Source organism: Cricetulus griseus, chromosome 6 (genome assembly GCF_003668045.3).
Source record: "Cricetulus griseus strain 17A/GY chromosome 6, alternate assembly CriGri-PICRH-1.0, whole genome shotgun sequence".
In the NCBI taxonomy this organism is placed as follows: Eukaryota; Metazoa; Chordata; class Mammalia; order Rodentia; family Cricetidae; genus Cricetulus; species Cricetulus griseus.
Genome location: NC_048599.1, coordinates 109,197,393 through 109,203,962, shown reverse-complemented (window position 1 = coordinate 109,203,962; position 6,570 = coordinate 109,197,393). Strand labels below are relative to the sequence as shown.

At 41.6% G+C, this 6,570-nt stretch overlaps 1 pseudogene; it reads right to left on the bottom strand.

Annotated features, from left to right (window-relative positions):
• Positions 1–5,783: 5,783 nt before the first annotated feature.
• On the bottom strand, positions 5,784–6,233 carry LOC100771674 (annotated as a pseudogene).
• Positions 6,234–6,570: the final 337 nt, after the last annotated feature.

Genomic DNA, 6,570 nt, shown 5'->3' with positions numbered 1-6,570 from the left:
TTTTGTTTTTTTGTATATTCATAGGTGGGAGCTTGAGAGAGATAAGGTAGAACTCCTGAATGGCAGGTCCAGGGGTGGGTGTCAGCAGCTGCGAGGCTATCTAGCTTCTTGGCAGGGCTACTTTCTCAGGAGAAGAGACAACAAGCAATCAGGAGCCAGAGCTCTCCTGGCATTCCTGTTTTCTGTCAGGAGCACTTCTGGAACTGTTGCTTTGGAATCTCGTCCCACCTGACCAGTTACTGTCTCCTGCTCGAACCATTGTGATGTGCAAGGGTCTTTAGCACATCCAGATGTCAAAAGTACAAATGAGAAAAATCCAACAAGCGCTTCAGATCCATTCCACATCATGAGAAGAAATCAACTAAAGACCTTGCCCAAGTTTCTCTGCAAGTCTTAGAACACCTCTACATGAATGACTTGAACAGAAGGCGGTTCTTCCCACTTCCCACAGATAAGCACTGTCTCCCAGAGAGTTTTTAAGGAGACACCACTACATTTCAAACAAAGCCAACTTAGGGTCCAAGTCTTGAAATTCTTTCAGAGCAGGTAATGACTTTGTATTTGCCTCAAAAAGAAAAGCAGAAAAACATTGACTGAGCAACTCTAGGAGGATGTGGCTAAAGCTGCTATTTGTACTTTTAATTCTAAATCAACAAATAAATCCTTGCAATGATTACTATTGGTTTATAATCTTCTCTCTAATTATTTATTTAACTTGATAGAGGAATGGTTTCTATTTTAATCACTAATTCTATTTGCCAAAGAAGGCTACAAAGTGTTACAAAGTATCTAAATTATTCTGTTGAACTGTAGCAGGCTAGATTTCACCACCATTATCAAGTAATTGGTAAGTCTACACACACACACACACACACACACACACACACACACACACACACACGCGCACACACACACGTATGTGCATATGTCAGAATCCTGTAGTGAATTCTTCTCAATTAGAGAAGTGTTTTAAAAAAAACTTTAAGTTCTGCTTTCTATCCCAAGACACCTGTCTAATTTCCCCACCATCATGTTCTTCTCAAGCCCTTGACACACAACTGTTCCTTCACTCTGGACCACTCTTCCTCAAAGTCCCAGGTGCCAACTCACCTCCTTGTCTACTTCTTCACCGTGACACTCACCAAGCAAATAAAAATTGAATGTCCTATGTATGGCCAAATTGTGGTCACTATATCCCTCAAGTGTTGGTTTTTCCCCCATCACTTACCTCCATATGACATGTTACATAATTAAGTTCCTTTGTATGCTGTTAGCTTGCCTCCCCCTACATCATTAGCTCTCAGTAGATGAACAAATAGTAAGGAGTTTTTTTTTTTTTAAAAACATATTGCTTCTCTATCAGTCTCTATCATCTAAAATAATACCAGTGGGTCTAAAGGTATATTTTAGCAGGGAAGAATGCTTACTGCTCTTGCAGAGGAGCCAAATTCAGTTCTTAGCACCCATCTTTGGGAGCTCACAACTGTGTATAATTCTGGATTCAGGGGATCCAACATCTTCTTCTGGCCTCTGCAAGTACCTGCACTCACATGTACATATCCAATGCAGACATCCACCCATATACACAATTAAAAGTAAAATAAATCTTAAAAACATAACACTGAAACATGAGAAAATACAGTAATGGTTGACCAAGTAAATAGCAAATGCCTACTAAACAGAGACACAAATGACCAATGAAGACACTCAAAGGGGAAACACAAGTAAATAAAAACCCCAAATGAGACTAAGGTGACCAATGTTGATGCTAGCAGGAGATGATGAAGTGAGAGAAAGCCTTTGAAGATGAGCCTTTGCCAGCTGGGAGCCTGTGCAACCAGAGCGTGCAGAGGCAGAGGAAGCCTGTTACCCAAGGGAACTGGAGCAAAAATGTTCCACAGAATTGTGTTCACCAAAATTAAGGGACAGCATCTGGTCAATAATGGCAGAAAGAGAGGGGCCAGACCCCAAAGTAGACCTAACAAGTCCCTGAAGTTGGACTTCCTCCGTGTTACCAGAAGCCATGTCTTGAACTGCCGTATTGAGGTATTGAGGTTTGTCTTAAGAGGTCACTTCTAGTTTGTAGCTCATGCTGACAGGGTTTCTTGTGCTGTTGGTTTACTCGGCAATGCATGGCTGGTTAAGGGCATTTGTGGGCCTGTGTTAACGGGGAAGACAAGATTTTGATACCCCAGGCAGTTAACCATCCAAGTCACTGATGCTGGCCATTCTTGTCTGTGTTGTTGAATCAGTACAATGTGAGCTTCAAATTACAATGTAAACAGAGTCAGTAAGTGATAAACTGATGTGGAGTGTGGCATCTAGTACTGTAAAGGATGCTTCTGGATATGTAAAAAAACACTGGCCAGGTTGTGGTAGTTAAGCTGTGAATTCATTTAGCCAAAATGACCTAGCACCAAGTAGGCATCTCTCATGCAGATCTGGAAATACAGATCTCATTTGCCACATCACAGAACTCACCACCTACTGTCTATTTGTTTGGGAGGCTGGTTATTATTGTAGTTATGTATCATTTTCCCTTAGAAAAAGCCTATTTTTTGGTAGCATTGTTACAAACAGCACGTAAAAGAGACAAGGAAGAAGACTGCATGCTTTTATCACCACTGACCCTATTCCCTCCTGAAGGTCTGCCACTGTAGGTATCTGTGTTCACAACTCCTTAACTGTTTCTAGATGCAGAGAAATTGCTACTCTCGGTGGTTTAATGATTCATCGAACTTGACATTCACAATTTTTTAAAATGGTGAATCTGCCTGCATCTGACTGGCTCTCCCTGTCTGTGTTGCCACAAAGAGTGAAGAAGTTTAAATTAATGCTTTATCCAGCAAAAAGATTTAGGGACTGTAGTCTGTCATGTGTAAAATCTATTCAGCTATCCTTAGCACAGGCCTTGAATATTCCCTGTGGCTCGGCTGAATTGACTGGAAACATGATAAGGCATCTAAATTCTGCAGGTATTGCCATTCCTAGCAACCAATTTGATTTTTGATGGACAAAGAGCCCTAGGAAAGCAGATGCCTTTGTACCTGAGAAAAAAGAAATCCCCAACAAGATAGACATACTCTCATCAGCATGCTCCCAGTGTGACAGCAATGCAAGTGAGTGATCCATTTTGTTCTGAACTCTGGTTCTGTCAATGACAGTACACGATTTACTAGGACAAATCAAATGAATGCATTTGACTTGAGTTTTGGCATTTTAAAACATGAAGCCGTATTGCCTTATGCAGCATTCTTACTCCACATTCTTAATTTGAACTCTCTTTTACAGACGCCACTGTCAGAATGAGAATGCAAAGGAAGAGTGAATCAGGTGTAGTTGTTCACAATGCTTTTCAATGTTACAGGAAGTGCAGCGGTCTGTGTGGCTCAAACCACCCGACCCCAAGAAGACACTAAGTCCTTGACTGTGCAGTCAGCGGGCACAGATTTCAATGCTCGCCTCCCATTCCTTCTGCAGGTCCATGTGACAGCTATGAGTGGAATTTTAAAGGGGATGTTTGAAGAAGCTGGCAGCGCCTCATTCTGCTCTTCTGTGCAGGAATCAGATGATGATGTTTTTAGCTGTGACAGTGCTGAGAATCTTGCTAGTGTCAGTTTGTCCACACCTGATCATTTGCCCGTGAGTATCTGAAGCTGTATTTCATGGTTTCCTCTACATCATATTTGGGTGGTTAGTTCTTGGGGGCTTCAGCTTACTTCACTACCCTGCTTCCCAGCTCTTCATCATACAGATACATCTGGAAGTATCATTTTGTGTAATTAGTCCTCATGGCATATGTCCCCCACATCTCTAATGGAATGGGCCTAGAGGAGGCAGAATTTAATCAGAGGTAAGCAGATAGCAACTGAAAATCATTTCATCTTCAGCTTTCCAAAATAGGTCTTTGTTCGAGAAATTGAATCAGTGGAACCATTTGTAGCATCCAATACTATAATCATGGTCAGTGTATTAGGAAGTATTTGACGTCTGAGTGCTGTACACTCACCTAGACTAGATTTGTTTTTCTAGTTTTGAGGACCAGATCCAGATTCTTGCACATGCTAGGCCCATGTTTTGCCACTGAGGGGCAGAGAAAGGGAGGGGGGAGAAGAAGGGAGGTGAGGAGACAAGAGGGGAGAGGAGAGAGGAAAAAAGGTTGGTTAGATGGCTCAATAGGTAAGGTGAAGGCTCTTACCACCAAGCTTGATGAACTTAGTCAGATCACTGGAACCCGTGTGAAGGAAGGAGAGAACCCATGCTTGAAAACTGTCCTCTGACCCCCACATACATGCCCACACACGTAAGTAAACACATATAAATAAATAAATAAATAAATAAATAAATAAATATAATATAGTAATAATGGGCATTAAAAAAAAAAGGTATCCTGCTGCAAAGTCCAAACTCTGAAAGTTCTGAGATTCTGCAGACAGAGGCAAAACTCAGATGTGAGGCTAGGCTCATGAACTGTAATCAAGATGGCTTTCTTCACGTACATACTTCTTCTAAGGAGAGAAATGTGAGCAAAAACACATAGTGTATATAGTAGGATATGTTCTGATCTATTATCCCACCCATTTTCTAGTTACATTCATTGTAAAAAGGCACACATAAGTCAAGTTTTGGTAAATGGGAACATTTTTTATAATTCTGTCCATTTGAACCTAATCATTAAGGGAAGCTGAGACTTGAAAACATGTTATTATTGTTGTTTGTTTCATTTTAGTTTTGTGGCACCAGTGCTTGAAGTCAGAGCTATGTACAATTGGGACAGCTGCCTACTACTGAACCACCTCCCAATCATCATAATAATTTCTTTATAATTTTTATTATATTTATTTGTGTGTGTGTGTGTGTGTGTGTGTGTGTGTGTGTGTGTGTGTGTGTGTACAGCACATGTGTGGGGGTCTGAGGGAAACTTGTGTGATCTCTCTTTCCATTATAGGAGTCATAGACATTGAACTTGGGTTGTCAGACTCAGTGGCAAGTGCCTTTACTGCAGACCCTCATACTTATTTCTTAAAAGTGTTAATATACTAAGCTTATCAACAAATCCCTGTAAATTCGCATAATCTTTATAGGATGTCACACTTGGCTTTGTGTTTCTGTAAAGAAGGCCATAACCAAAAATGACTTGGGGAGGAAAATGTTTACTTCAGTTTGTGGCTATAATCCATGAAGAAGGTAAGTCAGGGTAGGAACTCAAGGCAGAATCCTGGAAGCAGGAACTGAAACAGAGGCCATCAAAGGATGCTGCTAACTGTCTTGCTCTCCATGGCTCACTCAACCCACTTTTTAAATACAACCGAAGACCACCTGTCTACAGGTAGAATCACCTACAATGGGTTGGACCCTTCCACATCAATCATCAAACAAAAAATGTCCCTTTAGGCTTCTTCTGATGGGAATACTTTCTCAGTTTACTTTTTGTGTTGAGTAATTTCTATCCTTTAATAAGTAAAGGTAAAAATTATTCAAAGTAATACGTTCTTATTTCCATGTAGAGTGTTCTACCTTTCTTATTTGTATTTAGAGATTTTTTTTCAGAATCAAACAATTTTATTTTCATTAATTAACAAAAAACAATATAGTTGGTTCAAGGAGCCATCACTTGCCCAGTCCCCAACACTACAAGCTGAGTGAATAACTACAGTTAGGACTTTCTCATGGCTATCTGAAGTAGTGGAGTTATTCGAAATAAGGTTTGCTTACTCAGGGTCCACACTTGCACTATGAATCAGGCAGAGCCCATTTCAATTTCTTCCGTTTGAACTTCTTGATTAGATTAAACCATGTGCAATTCTGCACTGTCGCAACACCTCACTGACGCCCTCGAAAAGCCTGATGTCACTCTGGTTCTGGGCACATTCCAGAAACTGTTTGATCTCAAGAGATCATGGCCCTGGAGACTGCTGGCCCAGCAGCTGGGTTCCCTGCGGCTCCTGGTAAGTGATGTCAGGCCTTGCAGGCTCAGCACTGCCACCTCCACTGAAGCCCCCAGTGATGGCATGACCCAGGTTGTGACCCCCTGCAGAGCCCACAGCCACACCAGCTGCAGTGGTTGCCATCTGGGCCATCAGGCCTGGCTGCCTGAGTGAAGCATCAGGGGAACCAACTGCAGACGGTGCGGCTGCTGCTGAAAGCTAAGCTGCAGGCACATGTCTAAGAGTAGCCCTCATCTGAGGGGCCCGGCTGGCGGGAGGGGCCACGCAGGAAGAGTGGAGCTGCATCCTGGGTCCTCACACACTCTGAGTCCAAAGACGACAAACTGCGAAATCCCCACGAGCGTCCAGCAACTTGTATTTAGAGAACTTTAAACTTACTGAAATAGCCTCCAAAGTCTTACTAACGTTTGTACAAATCTTTCTATGAAGCCTAAAATTCCATTTTTGTGCCTTTTACTTCTTGCTCAAGATTTAAGAATTTTATTTGGTACCTGGGCCCATTCCATCATTACTAGAAGAATTAGAATTCAAAACAGACCAGATTTTGAAAGAAGTTTTAGGGTTTGTCTTATGATCAATGCAGAACTTTTAAAAATGAACTTTGAAACAAGTGTAAAAAGTC